This window comes from Oncorhynchus kisutch, unplaced genomic scaffold, assembly GCF_002021735.2.
Source record: "Oncorhynchus kisutch isolate 150728-3 unplaced genomic scaffold, Okis_V2 scaffold854, whole genome shotgun sequence".
Lineage (NCBI taxonomy): Eukaryota > Metazoa > Chordata > Actinopteri > Salmoniformes > Salmonidae > Oncorhynchus > Oncorhynchus kisutch.
Window position 1 is genome coordinate 1 of NW_022262799.1, and position 19,084 is coordinate 19,084.

Here is a 19,084-nt window from a genome sequence, read left to right on the forward strand (position 1 = left end):
TTCAGCTGTGTAGTGTTAGGACAAAAACCTAAATGTAAGGATACTGTTAATTTTAGAAGGGTGCTCTCCGACCTCCACGCTTTTATCCATTCATGTCAGGGCCATGGACCGGTGCACCTCGGCTCAGGTTAATAGAACTCCCTCATTAGCAGCACAACAGCCTTCACAGGTGAAAAGCATAATTACCCAACCGTCTACAATTGTAGCCCAGACAGAGAGAAAGATATTGGCCTCTAATGGCCAAAATGCTGCATTTCATGCACTTTCACAATTTGAATGTAGTCAACTGGGTGGGACTACCAACTTCATTTGGCTGAGCCCTACTGGTGACCCTGTTGAAGTCATGTCCAATCGGGTCATCAGAAGGGCTCAGACAATTGTGAAGAAGAAATGTTACTACTTTAATGTGAAGATAGCCTCAATGGCGCTGCCCATGCTGTCACAGACACTATATTGGCACAGATACATAGATGAGTCTTTTATCTTCTTATGGCTTCTTATTATCTTCTTGTCCAGAGGTGCCCAGAGTAAACTGCCTGCTACTCAGTCCCAGAAGCTAAGATATGCATATTATTAGTATATTTGGATAGAAAACCCTCTGAAGGTTCTAAAACCGTTTGAATGATGTCTGTGAGTATAACAGAACACATATGGCAGGCAAAAACCTGAGAAAAAAATCCAACCAGGAAGTGGGAAATCTGAGGTTGGTCGTTTTTCAACTCATTCCCTATTGAAGACACAGTGGGATATTGGTCATGTTGCACTTCCTAGATGTCAACAGGCTTCCACTAGATGTCAACCGTCTTTAGAACCTTGTTTGATGCTTCTACTGTGAGGTGAGGGCGAATGAGAGGGGAATGAGTCAGAGGTCTGGCAGAATGCCTTGAGCTCGTGACGCTCGTTCACATGAGAGCGAGCTCTGTTCCATCGCAATTATACAGAAATAGAAATTCTCCGGTTGGAACATTATTGAAGATGTATTTTAACAACATCCTAAAGATTGATTCTATACATCGTTTGACATGTTTCTACGGACTGTAACATAACTTTTTGACATTTCGTCTGCTCCTAATGAACACGCTTCGTGAGATTGGATTTGTTTACAAAACTCGCTAACAAAAGTAGCTATTTGGACATAAATGATTGAACAAAACAAACATTTATTGTGGAACTGGGATTCCTGGGATTGATGAAGATGAAGATCATCTAAGGTAAGTGAATATTTATAATGTTATTTCTGACTTCTGTTGACATCTTTTTGGCCTGTTTGGTCTCTGAGCGCCGTAGTCAGATTATTGCATGGTTTGCTTTGTCCGTAAAGGTTTTTTGAAATCTGACACAGCGGTTGCATTAAGCAGAAATATATCTTTAATTCTGTGCATAACAATTTTATTTTCATCTACATTTATTATGAGTATTTCTGTAAACTGATGTGGCTCTCTGCAAAATCACCGGATGTTTTTGGAACTACTGAACATAACGCTCCAACGTATACTGAGATTCTTTTGATATAAATATGAACTTTATCGAACAAAACATACATGTATTGTGTAACATGAAGTCCTATGAGTGTCATCTGATGAAGATCATCAAAGGTTAGTGATTAATTTTATCTCTATTTCTGATTTTTGTGACTCCTCTCTTTGGCTGGAAAAATGAGTGTGTTTTTCTGTGACTTGGCTCTGACCAAACATAATCGTTTGTGGTGCTTTCGCCGTAAAGCCTATTTGAAATCGGGCACTGTGGTGGCATTAACAAGAAGTGTATTTTTAAAATGGTGTGAAATACTTGTATGTCTGAGGAATTTTAATTATGAGATTTCTGTTCTTTTGAATTTGGCGCCCTGCACTTTCACTGGCTGTTGTCATATCGATCAGCCCTAAGAAGATTTATCTATCTCTATGAGGCAAGACAATTGTCATTCAGGATTAAAAGGTGACTGCACTTCCTCATTTGGCCTTAGCTGTGTTCGAATACTCGTACTAACTGTACTGTTTGTGACATGAATTGAGTATTTAGTATGCTTATTGGTCATAGTATACCTGTATAAATATATCATAGTATACCTCTATACCTCTGGCCCTTCTTTGGACACTGTGTTAACTAACCTCCAGATGAGCTTCAATGCCATACAACTCTCCTTCCGTGGCCTCCAACTGCTCTTAAATGCAAGTAAAACTAAATGCATGCTCTTCAACCGATCGCTGCCCGCACCTGTCCGCCCGTCCAGCATCACTACTCTGGACGGTTCTGACTTAGAATATGTGGACTACAAATACCTAGGTGTCTGGTTAGACTGTAAACTCTCCTTCCAGACTCACATTAAGCATCTCCAATCCAAAAGCCCCATTTACTACCCACCACTGCAACCTATATGCTCTCGTTGGCTGGCCCTCGCTTCATACTCGTCGCCAAACCCACTGGCTCCAGGTCATCTACAAGTCTCTGCTAGGTAAAGCCCCGCCTTATCTCATCTCACTGGTCACCATAGCAGCACCGACCCATAGCACACGCTCCAACAGGAGAATCTCACTGGTCACCCCCAAAGCCAATTTTTCCTTTGGCCGCCTTTACTTCCAGTTCTCTGCTGCAAATGACTGGAACAAACTGCAAAAATCACTGAAGCTGGAGACTCAGATCTCCCTCACTAAGCTTTAAGCACCAGCTGTCAGAACAGCTCACAGATCACTGCACCTGTACATAGCCCATCTGTAAATAGCCCATCCAACTACCTCATCCCCTTGCTGTATTTATTTATTTATCTTGCTCCTTTGCACCCCAGTATCTCTACTTGCACATTCATCTTCTGCACATCTACCATTCCAGTGTTTAATTGCTATATTGTAATTACTTCGCCACCATGGCCTATTTATTGCCTTACCTCCCTTATCCTTTCCTTATTTGCACACACTGTATATAGACTTTTTCTACTGTATGTTTGTTTATTCCATCTGTAACTCTGTGTTGTTGTATGTGTCGAACTGCTTTGCTTTATCTTGGCCAGGTTGCAGTTGTAAATGAGAGCTTGTTCTCAACTAGCCTAACTGGTTAAATGAAGGTGAAATAAAATAGAAATAAAAAAATACTATGGATATATTTAGTATGCCAAATGTTCCAGGATGTCGTACTAAATTCGCCAAAATATGAGGAATACACGAAGAGGACACTGTTTCAGTACTTTAGGGCCAATAATGCAATTCTTCAGGAAATGGGACATTTCCAGATTTGTTGGAAATGGCGGAAAATATGCAGTCGAAGTACAACGAGAGCGGATACAAATTCATTGCTTTAACTAATTATGACAAATATTAAGAAAATGTTGAGCAATGTAATAAAGTAATTACTTTTTAAATAAGTTAACTTACACGTTATATTGGCTGACAATTTGTTAGCTACACTGGTCTTACGAACCACATAGCGTATCAGTACAGCAGTATGTACCGGTATGTTGTTAGCTAGATACCTAACGTTAGTTGGCTACTTATAGATAAAACTTGACAGTATAATAACTATAGGCTATCTAACTAACTACCCAATGTTTGACGTGATTATTCCCGTCATTCTGAGTTTAGCTAAATGGTATAGTCATTGTGCGTTCTCAATGGACATTCGGGTGCTTTTGTAAATTCGCTCTGGCTGTCTACTCTGCTCTGAATTTACAAACAGACAATCTGACAAAGCTCTGAATTCATGAGCGCATTCTGGATCTCCTGATTGAATTTAAGAACACACCTGAAGTCGTATAATGTCTAACCAGTCATTTGTTATGCTAGATAGCTAGCAAGAGGTTGCATAGCAACAGCATCACCTTCCGGTAGACAGGTGAAAAGCTAGAACGCGCAATTGAAAGCATACTGTTCGTTTACAGTATACTAAAATGAACTAATAATATATAGTATTCAGTATATACTCATTAAGTATGTAGTATACAGTATGTTAGTGTGGGTATTCGAGCACAGCTCTTGTTTTTCATCAATGCTCATTAAGAAATGCTAGCGGCCATGACTGAAGGCAAACAAGAATTGTCTTGGGGGTGTGGTTTGATGTGGGTGTTTCTTGGATGTGTTTTTACCATTCAATTGCAATAAACAAGTGCAGTAGTGAATACGTAAGGTAAGCCAGCTTTGCTGTAGAAAACAACGTTTTGAAGTTGAGGACTTCTCCCGATGAGCATTGATACCAGAGCACGCTCATTTGGGCTACAGTTTGAATCACAACGTACCACGAGTGCGGAATCTGACTTTGGACATTGAATTATTATTATTTAAAAAATGTTGTGTTCGATCAAAACATTCGGTTTTGGAAGTGAATGTAGTGGTGCGTTTGGTTGGTGGATCTGCACATCTGTAATGAGGTAGGCTGTGCAGGTAGCCCAGATGAGAGTACGTCTGAGATGGATGAAGGTGAAAGGATCAGTGATGAGTGGTAAATTGCATCTTGGCTGACACTTAAATAACGTGCCATAGAATTATGCGGAACCACGCAAGATGTGCTGCAGGATGCCGCAACATTTAAGCTTATACGGTTCCAAAAAAGGACCGCAAAAACATACGAAATAGGTTGTTCCAACCTGTAAACGAACAGTATGCTTTCAGTCGCGTGTACTAGCTCTTCACCTGTCAACCGGAAGTTGATGATGTTGCTATGCAACCTCTTGCTAGATAGTTAGCATAACAAATGACTAGTTAGACATTTTACGACTTCAGGTGTATTCTTCAATTCAATCTGGAGAACCAGATGGGCATGGTTTGCATATTTGGTGCTATTCCATTGGTTCTACTGTGCTCGGCAAGCTCAATTAAGTGTAACAAATACAGAACCCAGGTCTGATGGCTACCTTGATCCCCCACCTCCAAGAGTGTTTCTCAAACGGAACGATGACTGCGCTGGCGATGAAGGTGGAGTCTGCTTCCGGTCTGAACCCCGGTCAGCTGACCCTGAGCGACCCCGCCTGGTGTCCCACCTACAGTGAAGATCGCTTCGCCTACTTCCACTTCACTGTGAACTCCTGTGGCACCACCAGGAAGGTAAAATGACTATTACCCTGAGGTGATGGGTACTGTGTATTTATGGCCTGTGTGCTTCTGTAGGTTGTAATAAGCAATTCCCCTCTACTACAGAGTTGATCAACAATTCATGCTGTATGAGTGCATTACGCATCACAATTGTAGCTATTAGCTGTTATAGGGTGTTTTTTTTCTTTCACCAATTGCTCAATACTTTGTATACAGGGAAAATGTGCCTCTACTATCAGTGTGTCCACTCCACTGCTTGAAGTTTCCCCTATTGAAGTTGCATATTTCCCCTATTGAAGTTGCATACTCTTTTAAGGTTAAAGGTTTCCTGCTACTATGTGGTCAACATCACTCGCACATTGGCCTTCCTGACCAGGCCGCGTGACAACGAGCCTTTTGTCACCTTGTGACACACACTGAAAAGCTCAAACCTTGCTTGCATTTCCAGACCATATATTTCACTCTTGTGGGGGGGGAAAGAGGGCACATCCTACGTTCATACTTATGACAACTTCATGGACTAGGGCCTTTTATTTATCACCCTAATAATGTTGTGTCTTTTTATTGGACTAAATGCAGTTTGTTAGTGCTTCCCTGCCCTGCCCAGATCAAATCAAATAATGGACAATGCGTTTACCTCAAAATCTAGGCAGTGCATTCAGCATTTGTTTTTAGGCTAGGATACTGCCAATGTCTGTAGTCCATTAGGGCCCTGTAAAATCCCCTTCAATGTTTTGACTGATTGCCCCCCCCCCAAGGTTTTTGCTCTCATAAGTACACCTTTTTCATAGAACATCTAATCGTGTTATATTTCTATGTCCACGACAACATTTTCCCAACAGATGTCAAAGAAAAGCTCTCTCACACACACACACACAGCAAGGATGGAGTGACAAAGTGTGGTGCTTAAAGACACACAGAGCCTGCAAAGGTATTACCATAATCTCTAGGCTGTGCCAAGTTCAACGAGATGCCCCGCTTGACCGTAGCTCGCTCGGTCTAAGCACAGTTACCATGAGAAAAAGTAGGCCCAAAATGAAGTCTGGCCCTAAATGTCATTTGCTTTTTGGTGACAGTGAGAGAACCGTTAGGGTGAGAAGCACAATTCGACCTCAGGTACATTCCTGAGGTCCTCCCGATCTGTGCAAGCCTAACCTTGACCGTGTAGTATTAACCCTTAACAGTTAAAAGAAGGTGTCTACCTCAAACAGTTTTCACTGACTTCTCTCCCATTAGGAATACATTGCCTGCAACCCTAAATTCAACCTGAAGCCTATGTGGGTTATGAATGCCGTATGAACCTGTATTCGATGACAATCCATCAGCCCACTATGAGGTCTACCTGTGTTGATTCTAAGCTTCCTGAAGCAACCGGAAGTGGTTAAAATCACCCTAAAAGTGTTTTTCCATACCCAAACGGATGTTTGATAGAAATAGTGAATTCAACCTTGTGTAAATCAGTCAGTTCTTAACGTATAGACTTAAAACTCAGGATTCTGTAAAAGCATACCCCAATGAGGATATGTGTTCACGTTCAGCTTCCTGTGCCAAACGGATGTGCCTTAAAATGGTCATAGGGGCTGTTTCGAAGGGTTAACAGATGTTGCATTTTCACCATTTAGATAAGCATCTTTGTGTCAATCAAAAAGTGGAAGAAATTGCATATACTGTAGCCATAATATGTAGCACAGATTGTTGGATGAAATACAAACTAACCTTGCTTACTTATTTCAAAGCGAGGGCACATATTTCAGCCTTGTGGGAAAAAACGGACAAAGAGTTGAAATTCCACAAGGCAGTGACAAAAAGCTTACAGCACCTGGTATTCCCAGGCAGTCTCCCATCCAAGTACTAACCAGGCCCGACCCTGCTTAGCTTCCGAGATCAGGCGTACTCAGCCAGTATGGTCTTAATCAAGAAACCTTCTCTTGGTGCACTATATCAAAGTGAGTCTAATTAAATTAGCTTTTGCACAACTCCCACTTTCCAGAATGTTGACATTTTAAGAAGGAAATAGATGTGCTAAGTCATCTGTTTATGTAAACTGAAGCACATGGGTTCAATCCTTGTTCGGCGTTTATGGAAGCTAGATGATATTATGGAAATGAACTTTCATTAGAACAGTGTAAAGAAAGGGTCAATTGTATTGATATGGCCACTACGACCTGTATGCTCTAGTCGGCTGGCCCTCGCTACATATTCGTCGCCAGACCCACTGGTTCCAGGTCATCTTTTTAGTCTATGCTAGGTAAAGCTCCGCCTTATCTCAGCTCACTGGTCACGATAACAACACCCACCCGTAGCACGCGTTCCAGCAGGTATATCTCACTGGTCATCCCCAAAGCCAACACCTCCTTTGGCCGCCTTTCCTTCCAGTTCTCTGCTGACAATGACTGGAACGAATTGCAAAAATCGCTGAAGCTGGAGACATATTTCCCTCACTAACTTTCAGTGTTGCCAACTTAGCGACTTAGTCGCTGTATTTAGCAAGTATTCAGACCCCTCTGAATACTTGCAGACATTTTCATTTTACTCACTTTTTGTCTCTTCCACAATGTTATTCCTCACTCCTACAGTGTCCATCACAATTACATGCACATGGACAATTATGCAAATTAGGTGATGACATCATTTAGCAACTTCTAGTGACTTTTAGGACAGCCAATAGCTACTTTCCTTACTGAGGTGTTGGCAACACTGCTAACTTTAAACATCGGCTATCTGAGCAGCTAACTGATCGCTGCAGCTGTACAAAGCCTATCTGTAAATAGCCCACCCAATCTACCTACCTCATCCCCATATTGTTTTAATATACTTTCTGCTCCTTGCACACCAGTATTTCTACTTGCACATCATCATCTGCTCATCTATCACTCCAGTGTTAATTTGCTAAATTGTAAATACTTCGCTACTATGGCCTATTTCTTGCCTTACCTCCATTTGCACGCACTGTATATAGACTTTCTTTTTTTTCTTCTATTGTGTTATTGACTGTACGCTTGTTTATTCCATCTGTAACTCTGTGTCGTTGTTTGTGTTGCGCTACTTTGCTTTATCTTGGCCAGGTCGCAGTTGAATATGAAAACTTGTTCTCAACTAGCTTACCTGATTAATTATAGGTGAAATTTAAAAAAATAAGAAAAACCATTTCTTTCCCAGAAAGGGGATGTAGCTCAGTGGTAGAGCGCATGCTTCGCATGTATGAGGACCTGGGTTCAATCCCCAGCTTCTCCATTCAAATTTTTGCAGTGGCCCATCTCCTACTTTCCAGAATGTTGAAATTCTCAGCAGGAAACAGAGACGTGCTAAATAATTTGCTCTTGTAATCTGAAGAACATGTGTTCAATCCCTGTTCGTACATTTATGTAACAGAAGTGGCATGGTTGCCAACTTCAATTGCATCATTTTCAAAAACTGAAGTTCATGGGTTAGATGACTGTCTATACTTGCGTGTATTTAGAATTGCTGCTATCATTTCATTGTAGTTTCAATGGAGTAGTGTATATAAAAAGTACATTGTATTAATATTGCATTTTATCTGCAAATAAAATTGGATCGAAGCTCAGAGGGGGAGTGCATGCTATTTTAGTACTTGGTTCAATCCCAAGGTTCTCCACTGAGTATTTGTGTGCCAAATTCACATTACACAACTCCTACTTTCCAGAATGTTGAAATTCTCACAGGAAACAGAGATGTTATTTGTGTGCCAAATTCACATTACACAACTACTACTTTCCAGAATATTGATAAATATCTTGCAGCATAGAGTGGCATGGTGGCCAAGCGGTAAGGTGTCGGTCTTGTAAACCGAAGATCATGGGTTCAAATCCCATCCGTGCCTTACTGAAAGATAGCTGGTACCATGGGAAGGTTCTTTCACTGGAGGACTTTGAAGAAGAAAAAAAAGTTCTCAAAATGGCAAACCTGCTATTATATAGTAAGGGTATGTACCTCTACGGTAGAGCTAATACTTGAAATGCATGCGCTCTGAAGTTAATCCCCAAATTTTCTGACGAGTATATTTAGTTGTGAAATGAGCTTTTGCACAACTCTACTTTCCAGAATGTTGACATTTTAAGAAGGAAATAGATGTGCTAAGTCATCTGTTTTTGTAAACTGAAGCACATGGGTTCAATCCTGGGTTCAAGCCTTGTTCGACGTTTATGGAAGCTAGATGATATTATGGAAATGTACTTTCATTAGAACAGTGTAAAGAAAGGGTCAATTGTATTGATATGGCCACTACGACCTGTATGCTCTAGTCGGCTGGCCCTCGCTACATATTCGTCGCCAGACCCACTGGTTCCAGGTCATCTTTTTAGTCTATGCTAGGTAAAGCTCCGCCTTATCTCAGCTCACTGGTCACGATAACAACACCCACCCGTAGCACGCGTTCCAGCAGGTATATCTCACTGGTCATCCCCAAAGCCAACACCTCCTTTGGCCGCCTTTCCTTCCAGTTCTCTGCTGACAATGACTGGAACGAATTGCAAAAATCGCTGAAGCTGGAGACATATTTCCCTCACTAACTTTCAGTGTTGCCAACTTAGCGACTTAGTCGCTGTATTTAGCAAGTATTCGGACCCCTCTGAATACTTGCAGACATTTTCATTTTACTCACTTTTTGTCTCTTCCACAATGTTATTCCTCACTCCTACAGTGTCCATCACAATTACATGGACAATTATGCAAATTAGGTGATGACATCATTTAGCAACTTCTAGTGACTTTTAGGACAGCCAATAGCTACTTTCCTTACTGAGGTGTTGGCAACACTGCTAACTTTAAACATCGGCTATCTGAGCAGCTAACTGATCGCTGCAGCTGTACAAAGCCCATCTGTAAATAGCCCACCCAATCTACCTACCTCATCCCCATATTGTTTTAATATACTTTCTGCTCTTTGCACACCAGTATTTCTACTTGCACATCATCATCTGCTCATCTATCACTCCAGTGTTAATTTGCTAAATTGTAAATACTTCGCTACTATGGCCTATTTCTTGCCTTACCTCCATTTGCACGCACTGTATATAGACTTTATTTTTTTCTTCTATTGTGTTATTGACTGTACGCTTGTTTATTCCATCTGTAACTCTGTGTTGTTGTTTGTGTTGCGCTGCTTTGCTTTATCTTGGCCAGGTCGCAGTTGAATATGAAAACTTGTTCTCAACTAGCTTACCTGATTAATTATAGGTGAAATTTAAAAAAATAAGAAAAACCATTTCTTTCCCAGAAAGGGGATGTAGCTCAGTGGTAGAGCGCATGCTTCGCATGTATGAGGACCTGGGTTCAATCCCCAGCTTCTCCATTCAAATTTTTGCAGTGGCCCATCTCCTACTTTCCAGAATGTTGAAATTCTCAGCAGGAAACAGAGACGTGCTAAATAATTTGCTCTTGTAATCTGAAGAACATGTGTTCAATCCCTGTTCGTACATTTATGTAACAGAAGTGGCATGGTTGCCAACTTCAATTGCATCATTTTCAAAAACTGAAGTTCATGGGTTAGATGACTGTCCATACTTGCGTGTATTTAGAATTGCTGCTATCATTTCATTGTAGTTTCAATGGAGTAGTGTATATAAAAAGTACATTGTATTAATATTGCATTTTATCTGCAAATAAAATTGGATCGAAGCTCAGAGGGGGAGTGCATGCTATTTTAGTACTTGGTTCAATCCCAAGGTTCTCCACTGAGTATTTGTGTGCCAAATTCACATTACACAACTCCTACTTTCCAGAATGTTGAAATTCTCACAGGAAACAGAGATGTTATTTGTGTGCCAAATTCACATTACACAACTACTACTTTCCAGAATATTGATAAATATCTTGCAGCATAGAGTGGCATGGTGGCCAAGCGGTAAGGTGTCGGTCTTGTAAACCGAAGATCATGGGTTCAAATCCCATCCGTGCCTTACTGAAAGATAGCTGGTACCATGGGAAGGTTCTTTCACTGGAGGACTTTGAAGAAAAAAAAAAGTTCTCAAAATGGCAAACCTGCTATTATATAGTAAGGGTATGTACCTCTACGGTAGAGCTAATACTTGAAATGCATGCGCTCTGAAGTTAATCCCCAAATTTTCTGATGAGTATATTTAGTTGTGAAATGAGCTTTTGCACAACTCTACTTTCCAGAATGTTGACATTTTAAGAAGGAAATAGATGTGCTAAGTCATCTGTTTTTGTAAACTGAAGCACATGGGTTCAATCCTGGGTTCAAGCCTTGTTCGACGTTTATGGAAGCTAGATGATATTATGGAAATGTACTTTCATTAGAACAGTGTAAAGAAAGGGTCAATTGTATTGATATGGCCACTACGACCTGTATGCTCTAGTCGGCTGGCCCTCGCTACATATTCGTCGCCAGACCCACTGGTTCCAGGTCATCTTTTTAGTCTATGCTAGGTAAAGCTCCGCCTTATCTCAGCTCACTGGTCACGATAACAACACCCACCCGTAGCACGCGTTCCAGCAGGTATATCTCACTGGTCATCCCCAAAGCCAACACCTCCTTTGGCCGCCTTTCCTTCCAGTTCTCTGCTGACAATGACTGGAACGAATTGCAAAAATCGCTGAAGCTGGAGACATATTTCCCTCACTAACTTTCAGTGTTGCCAACTTAGCGACTTAGTCGCTGTATTTAGCAAGTATTCGGACCCCTCTGAATACTTGCAGACATTTTCATTTTACTCACTTTTTGTCTCTTCCACAATGTTATTCCTCACTCCTACAGTGTCCATCACAATTACATGGACAATTATGCAAATTAGGTGATGACATCATTTAGCAACTTCTAGTGACTTTTAGGACAGCCAATAGCTACTTTCCTTACTGAGGTGTTGGCAACACTGCTAACTTTAAACATCGGCTATCTGAGCAGCTAACTGATCGCTGCAGCTGTACAAAGCCCATCTGTAAATAGCCCACCCAATCTACCTACCTCATCCTCATATTGTTTTAATATACTTTCTGCTCTTTGCACACCAGTATTTCTACTTGCACATCATCATCTGCTCATCTATCACTCCAGTGTTAATTTGCTAAATTGTAAATACTTCGCTACTATGGCCTATTTCTTGCCTTACCTCCATTTGCACGCACTGTATATAGACTTTATTTTTTTCTTCTATTGTGTTATTGACTGTACGCTTGTTTATTCCATCTGTAACTCTGTGTTGTTGTTTGTGTTGCGCTGCTTTGCTTTATCTTGGCCAGGTCGCAGTTGAATATGAAAACTTGTTCTCAACTAGCTTACCTGATTAATTATAGGTGAAATTTAAAAAAATAAGAAAAAACCATTTCTTTCCCAGAAAGGGGATGTAGCTCAGTGGTAGAGTGCATGCTTCGCATGTATGAGGTCCTGGGTTCAATCCCCAGCTTCTCCATTCAAATTTTTGCAATGGCCCATCTCCTACTTTCCAGAATGTTGAAATTCTCAGCAGGAAACAGAGACGTGCTAAATAATTTGCTCTTGTAATCTGAAGAACATCTGTTCAATCCCTGTTTGTACATTTATGTAACAGAAGTGGCATGGTTGCCAACTTCAATTGCATCATTTTCAAAAACTGAAGTTCATGGGTTAGATGACTGTCTATACTTGCGTGTATTTAGAATTGCTGCTATCATTTCATTGTAGTTTCAATGGAGTAGTGTATATAAAAAGTACATTGTATTAATATTGCATTTTATCTGCAAATAAAATTGGATCGAAGCTCAGAGGGGGAGTGCATGCTATTTTAGTACTTGGTTCAATCCCAAGGTTCTCCACTGAGTATTTGTGTGCCAAATTCACATTACACAACTCCTACTTTCCAGAATGTTGAAATTCTCACAGGAAACAGAGATGTTATTTGTGTGCCAAATTCACATTACACAACTACTACTTTCCAGAATATTGATAAATATCTTCCAGTATAGAGTGGCATGGTGGCCAAGCGGTAAGGCGTCGGTCTTGTAAACCGAAGATCATGGGTTCAAATCCCATCCGTGCCTTACTGAAAGATAGCTGGTACCATGGGAAGGTTCTTTCACTGGAGGACTTTGAAGAAAAAAAAAAGTTCTCAAAATGGCAACCCTGCTATTATATAGTAAGGGGATGTGCCTCTACGGTAGAGCTAATACTTGAAATGCATGCGCTCTGAAGTTAATCCCCAAATTTTCTGACGAGTATATTTAGTTGTGAAATTAGCTTTTGCACAACTCTACTTTCCAGAATGTTGACATTTTAAGAAGGAAATAGATGTGCTAAGTCAACTTGCATATCATCATAGACTAGGCCGAAACGTTAATCTTTAACCTTGCCTGAATTAAACAATGCATTTTTTATAGTGAGCAAGAGTTGGGCTTTTTCCTTTTCTATGATGATGATCAAATTTTTGGCTGCACCTCAACTCAACGTTGGTTGAGCACCCTCTGTTTTTTTGTTGTCAAATAATACATATATTTTTTAATGTACAAAGTCAATTATTCAAAGCATTAAACTTGTGATGTTTCCCACTTATTTATACAACCTACTCCACACTTACAAAGTGAAAGTTTATAGAAATTCTGAAATTAAGTAGTAAACAGAAGAAAAGCAGAATTGAGTTCAATTATAATGCAAATAATTTAATGGTCTATGGTTCAATCCCATTTCTGAAGGTCTGATGAATAATTAATATTGTTCCTCCTCTTCCTTGTGGCAGGCGCAGCAGCACACTGCCCTCCAAAGCCTGCAAAATAATCGCCGGACTGCCCCTTTCCTAGCTCTGCATGGTGTGGGGTGACATCCGGGATGACCACAGCAACATCCTCTGGAAAGGGAAAAAAGAGGATCAGGATGTAAGCCGTAGCTTCTTAACACTGGCCAGTTGAAAGGTTCTGCTAAGATGTCATGACAAACGGCACCTGTCAGAGTGCTCTCTAAGTGTTACTCACCTGCTTGGATGTCAGCTGGCAGAGTGGCGAAGACGGCCATCGTGAGAGTCCTTTCTTCAGGTGTGACATGCTCAATCGATCCTATTTATTTGTACTGAAATCTTTTTTTTTCTCTGCTGCTACTCGTGTTTTACAGAAACACGTTTGAGTGGGTTTTCTACAGTCTGGCGCATGTTGACACAATATGGAGAATGCATATGCTGCAAACCAGCACGACTATCACGCATCAACTATAGACGAGTTTCACTCACTACTGCAGTTTGGAGTTAGGTTGATGTTAGAGGCTACTGGAGGAAGTTATGGGGCATACTTGAACTCTGTAAGGGAACATGAACCTTTCGACTCCAGCAAATTGTGACTAATAACCCTAATCAAATTCTACGAGATGGGTTTTTGAATGCAGTACTGTATTTTCATTGAAATGGCAGATTTGTATGATTTCACACAAAAATGGATGTAATGCTTCCCACAAAGAAATTATTTTACTATTTTGTTTCAAAATGGTCCCTCTGGCATGCATATTTCTGTATGATTTAACACATGTTTGAATCCCACTTCCTTGATATTTTGAAGTTCATTTTAGTCCTCCTCCGTGCATGTTTTGTTCCATACCTGTGCCTTGGAGAAAAGAACTATAGCCCTCCAAGTCTAATACGCTATACACAACAGCAGCCTACAGTGTTAACTTATTGAGAATGTATATCATTGCATTTAACATTCAAACCTCTTTTGAACTCTTCAGATCTTAACCGGATCAAACTGGAATGTTAATATATTACCCTAAGTCAAACTGGTTTTGGTGTCTTAGACACAAAAGGTTGTTTTCTCCTCATAGTAAAAACACTGTTTCATGGTTTGGATTAAAAACACTGGGTATTTGTTACGTAGAACTTTGTGTTTTTGGGGGGGGGAAGCTATACTTAGCTCTACTGCTGTTTGTATAGAGGCCTAGTTAGAATTGTATTGCAATGACAGGTGAAGTGCTTGTTGAAATCATGCTGCCTTGCTGCTCATTCCTTAAAGTACTTATACCAATGAATACCTGTTTGTCTGTAGCCATAGCTGTTCTTAACCTGTTCAACTCTGACGCCCTCTGGTGGCATTTTATAAACGATGCATAATATTGTATACTGCCCTCATAAAGTACATTTCGGTCCTTACAGAAACATGCTTAGGGAAAGGGGAATACCTAGTCAGTTGTACAACTGAATGTATTCAACTAAAATGTGTCTTACGCATTTAACCCAACCACTCTGAATCAGAGATGTGCGGGGTCTGCCTTAATCGACATTCACGTCATCGGCGCCCGGGGAACAGTGGGTTAACTCCCTTGCTCAGGGGCAGAATGCCAGTTAAGTACTGTTAGAAAGCTAAGAACTGTGGGATTCTGATAATCGTCAGAAAAAATGTGACTATTACAGAGCCCGAGATAGGGGGGAGGTCCCAATTGTCAGTTGTTGGGGAATAAGAGATTTGAAAGTCTAGGTTCGACATGAAATATGTAACCAATTACTCTCTCTAAACATGTGCACATTTCCATGGGAACAGAGCCATTTTAAAAGTGCGGGGTTAGTGCAACGTTTATCGTTTGACAGGATATACACATGAGAAGAAAGCTGAAGTCTCTATCCATACATTGATGTAAATGTTCCCTTGTCTGATTCCCAGTTCGTCCACTCGCTAGCAGTCGGAGATCACATGAGTTCTCTTGGCCACTTGAAACCAGTTGCGTCTGGATCCTGTCATTTCCTAATGAGCCGCCCCCAGGTGGTGAGGGTAGGCAACAATTTGTAACTGGATCCTGGACTTCCTGACAGGCCGTCCCAGGTGGTGAGGGTAGGCAACATCATATCCTCCATGCTGACCCTCAACACGGGGACCCCTCAGGGGTGCCTGCTTAGGCCCTTCCTGTACTCCATGTTTACCTGCGGCTCCATCACCATCATTAAGTTTGCCAATGACACAACTGTGGTAGGGCCTGATCACCAACGACGATGAGACAGCCTATAGGGAGGAAGTCAGAGACTTCAAAGAGAGTTTGGTATTTTTCCTAGAGGGCCACAATGTGTAGTAATCTTTGGCCAAACCAGGCACACAAGAGTCTATGGAGCGATATGATGTTGAATCTGAAATTCAGTTTGTGTTGGCACTAATATCACTCCATAACATTCTAGCTATATGTCTTGGTTAATGCCTGGTTGGAAAAAAAGAAAAAAAAAGACTGTAGCTCCTAAAGACATGATGGGCCACCACTTGGGTAGAAGCACTATATGGTCCTGTAGCCTACTTTGTCACATGTAAACAAGTTTAGGATGCCAAATGTTACCAAACATCCTACGCTTCCTTTAGTCCCAGTCAAACTTATCTTGACCTTTATCAACCCTACTGCATATTCCCTTTAGCTTTCATTTCAATTTCATTTTATTGTACTTTGTTTGGGACGGCACAAGACACTTAAAAAAAGTATGATTTTCTCATAACAATGGAATTTTAATTCTCTGTTGCTCAATACTGTACGCTATTCGCACACAGTTGTCTGTTGTAGATCTGGAACCACTGACAGAATAGGGGAGTATCTGTGGCCACGTGATAAAACACTAGTCTGGTATCAGTAGTCTGAAAATAGGAGGAAACCAGTTGGACATGTACATCAACATATGGCAGTTGACATTAATATTGTCAAAAACTCATCCTCGATGTCTCACACCTGTTGAATGAACTTGTGCCTTTGGCCAGGATCCAATTTTCCCACGGAGCTGGTGTGTAAAGGACCATATAAAATCATCTGAATGAGGCTTGTTCATGTTTCAGTGGGATTATAGCATAGTTATAAACAGTTAGTTAATTTAGTGTGTCAGTTTGGTGGAGATCCAAAATGAATGTAAAATCCAGACAGTTGAGGAATGACACGCAGTATGACATGAGCGATACCAAAAACATAGCTACTGCAATCAGTTTACAACCAGGAGTTTCTTTTTTAAATTAGTTTATTGCTTAAACACAAATTTTAACACAGCATAAACCAATAATGATCAAATTAGAAATCAAAGCAGTGGTAGGTTTTATGGGGAAAACATTCAATCAAATCTAATACACATGGTTAGCAGATGTTATTGCGAGTGTAAATGCTTGTGCTTCTAGTTCCGACCGTGCAGTAATATCGAACAAGTAATCTAACAATTTCACAACTACCTTATACACACAAGTGTAAAGGAATGAATAGGAATATGTACATATACATATATAATATATATATAATATAAGTGACACATTTATTACATCATATTTGTAATTATTAAAGTGGCTATAGATGGAGTCAGTATGTTGGCAGCAGCCACTCAATGTTAGTGATGGCTGGTTAACAGTCTGATGACCTTGAGATAGAAGCTGTTTTTCAGTCTCTCGGTCCCAGCTTTGATGCACCTGTACTGACCTCGCCTTCTGGATGACAGCAGGGTGAACAGCTATACAGTAACACGTTAGCTAACGTGCTAGCCACAGTAGCTAGCCAGGGCTACAGTTTGCATCCATTCCATACTTGTTAATTCACGTTTAGCTCATGTAATTTGTAATAACTGTCTCTGAAGTTTATTTTGTTGCCACCACGGTGAACCACGTGTATTTCTGCGTGGGCCACCATCTTTTCTCATTTCAACTTTGACCCTTCGCCTCTGACCCAACAACACATGTAATGCTTCTGTCCTCGTTTATTCAAATCTGGTTTGTAGTCGCCGTCAAGCGTTCATCTCAAATTACTGCATTTGATTTGTTATTTTTATTTTATTAAATGATTTAACCTTATTTAACGAGGCAAGTCAGTTAAGAACACATTCTTATTTACAATGTTATGTATTGCTCATCATTGGTGTCGGCTGTTGTTTACTTATTTATTTGTTGTCTCATCACATTATTGTACAAAAAAACGGAAACGTAGCTAATAGACCAGTATTTATTGTTTCGAGTGGTCTTTTTAGTGGTATGGGGATCCAGTATTGCGTCGCTGATTGCATTGATTGACAGATCATCCCTGAAGTTGTTTTATTACGTCAAAGTGCATTCACATTATGACGTTGGCTGAGTTACCGTATATAATGCGATAGTTTCTCTCTTTGGTAATCACTTGGTAAAGTTTTACATGATGGGAACATAGGCTCCAGCCATAGACTTTAACCATGGAGGATAATAAGGTAAGCCTATGAATTGCTAACAGAGAAGCCCCATGCAGTGGTGCAGGAACCGCTGCACCGTCTTTTTTTATGCTGCGTCAGGAACCACAGGGTTTACAGGACATGACGGTAGGGGTGCCGCAAGTAGTGGCAGCTGGGTGGCGGTGTGGGCTAACGTTAATGTGCCGCTAATATTATCATTTTTAATATTGTAAAAAAATGCATGCATTATAATAACCTATACATCAAACCGTGCTTCTACACCTGCATTGCTTGCTGCTTGGGGTTTTAGGCTGGGTTTCTGTACAGCACTCTGAGATATCAGCTGATGTACGAAGGGATATATAAATGGATTTGATTTGAAATATGATCCTTGCAAAGATAACAGCAGTAGGCTATTTATCATAATTCTACCGAAAATATAATAATAATAACAATAAGTGACTCCATAACGCATTAATTATGAATCTTGATATCAGGCAGTAGGATCTATGTGTATTTATAGCGATAACCTGTCCTGTAAATTTTTTAAATATATTGGACATTATAAACTGGTTGTTTTGAGTCCTGAATGCTGATTGGCTGAAAGCTGTGGTATATCGGAGCGTATACCACGGGTATGGATATACCACGGGTATGACGAAACATTTATTTTTACTTTCCTAATTAAGTTGGTAACCATTTTATAATAAATGTGCGTTGTGTCATGTGTAAGAACAGCTCTTAGCTGTGGTATATTGTCCATATCCATGAGCATTTAAAGAATGGTCTTTTTTCTTCCAGAGTTTAAACGAAGAGGATCCACATGATCATCAAAGTTTGGAAGGTCAAGTCCAGAAAATGAAGAATGATATCCTGGGTTTAAACTATCCAGAAGATAGTGAAGTGAAGGATCCCTTGCCTCAGATCGAGCGGAAGGCTGTGACAAGGAGAAAAGTTAAGGTGAGAGAATAGACTGAGGAGAGAAAGGGAAATCTGGGGTCT

At 40.5% G+C, this 19,084-nt stretch overlaps 6 non-coding genes across 6 annotated transcripts; all 6 read left to right on the plus strand.

The window, feature by feature from the left end:
• Positions 1–8,177: 8,177 nt before the first annotated feature.
• trnaa-cgc (transfer RNA alanine (anticodon CGC)) lies at positions 8,178–8,249 on the plus strand. Its single transcript has one exon. It is a non-coding gene; the product is annotated as a tRNA-Ala (tRNA).
• Positions 8,250–8,784: 535 nt separating this feature from the next.
• On the plus strand, positions 8,785–8,856 carry trnat-ugu (transfer RNA threonine (anticodon UGU)). Its single transcript has one exon. It is a non-coding gene; the product is annotated as a tRNA-Thr (tRNA).
• Positions 8,857–10,254: 1,398 nt separating this feature from the next.
• trnaa-cgc (transfer RNA alanine (anticodon CGC)) lies at positions 10,255–10,326 on the plus strand. Its single transcript has one exon. It is a non-coding gene; the product is annotated as a tRNA-Ala (tRNA).
• Positions 10,327–10,861: 535 nt separating this feature from the next.
• Positions 10,862–10,933, plus strand: trnat-ugu (transfer RNA threonine (anticodon UGU)). Its single transcript has one exon. It is a non-coding gene; the product is annotated as a tRNA-Thr (tRNA).
• Positions 10,934–12,331: 1,398 nt separating this feature from the next.
• On the plus strand, positions 12,332–12,403 carry trnaa-cgc (transfer RNA alanine (anticodon CGC)). Its single transcript has one exon. It is a non-coding gene; the product is annotated as a tRNA-Ala (tRNA).
• A 535-nt stretch (positions 12,404–12,938) lies between these two features.
• Positions 12,939–13,010, plus strand: trnat-ugu (transfer RNA threonine (anticodon UGU)). Its single transcript has one exon. It is a non-coding gene; the product is annotated as a tRNA-Thr (tRNA).
• Positions 13,011–19,084: the final 6,074 nt, after the last annotated feature.